Source organism: Gallinula chloropus (assembly GCF_964237585.1).
Source record: "Gallinula chloropus genome assembly, chromosome: 15".
Taxonomy (NCBI): Eukaryota; Metazoa; Chordata; class Aves; order Gruiformes; family Rallidae; genus Gallinula; species Gallinula chloropus.
In genome coordinates, this window is record NC_140100.1 from 3,620,780 (window position 1) to 3,622,028 (window position 1,249).

Sequence of the window (1,249 nt, forward strand, 5' to 3'; positions counted from 1 at the left end):
GAGCAAAACAAGGGGCAGCAGCGTCTGAAACGATTGCTGAGAGAGCTGGTGCTTGGCTGGAGGGTGAAGGGTGGGTTATCTTAAAGTGGGCTGTTTAGGGCAGGGCAGGGAGGTTCAGTGCAGGAGGCACCTGGTGTCCCACGGCTGGAGTTTCCAAAGAATTGCCAAGGGCCAAACACATCCAAATTAAAATTTGTACTTAGAGGTGCAGCTTTAAAAAAAAAAAAAGAGGGAAAACTAAAAGCCAAGTGCCTGACACAGACCGAAGGGGTGAGGAGCCCATCGGAGGGGTGAGGAGCCCACCAAAGAGAGCTGGCAGAGGTCTGACGCCTGTGACAACGCCTCCAGCATTCCCCCCCCAGCTTTCTTCAGTTAACAGAGCTGTCCCCAGGGAACTTTGAAGATATCAAAGCATTGTTGCGGTCTAAAAACGCTATCAACACTTACATGAAGGTACTTAGAATAAGCTGCAGTACATCAGATTTCTTCTCCATGAAAGTACTAGAGACGGCAGCAGTAAGAGAACCAAAGCCTTTACCAAACAGATGAACATTCAGGAATCTCTGTACAACAGACAGGTTAGCAGGGGGCTTATTCACACAGACAGCTAAGCTCTTGTCTTCTGCAGGGAAGAGGAGAAGCCTTCATCGGGGAGGTGCGTTACACCCCATGAAAGATGGGACAGACCTAAGTAAGCAACTACAGAAATGGTTGCCTCGAAAACAAGTCTTCCCTGCGTGCCCCAGGCCAGGGCTCTGAACAGCTGAATTCCAGGTGCATGGGGAAAGGGAACTCAGGACTTTTTCCTACCAGGGTGTTTGATGGGGAGAAGGCGTTCGCTCGTTCCCCTCTAGTCACGGTGCAATTCCTACTGATAGTAAAAAAGCCTCATAATGCTCCTGGCTGCTGCTGAACAAGGGGGAGACAGCTGGGTCTGCTGCCTGCCCCGGCCCTAGAAAGAGATCCCCAGCCCAACCCCAGTCCCTTCCTGAATGCCCAGGAAGCGGGTGGGCTGGCAGATGGATGCGAGGGGGACTGGGGGGGAGCGGCGGCTGGCAGGTGACTGCAGCGTGGCCAGCATCTGCCCCGGCCCAGAGAGCTTTATCCTGCTGCTGCTTCCATTCCCACGTCCCAGCTCACCTCTTAGGCACACACAGACACGACAGACAGACATGCACACACTGTCCACGAGGAGAGAGCGCGGCGCACGAACACTTGGCATGAGTCTCTGTACAAATCACCGAGCGCA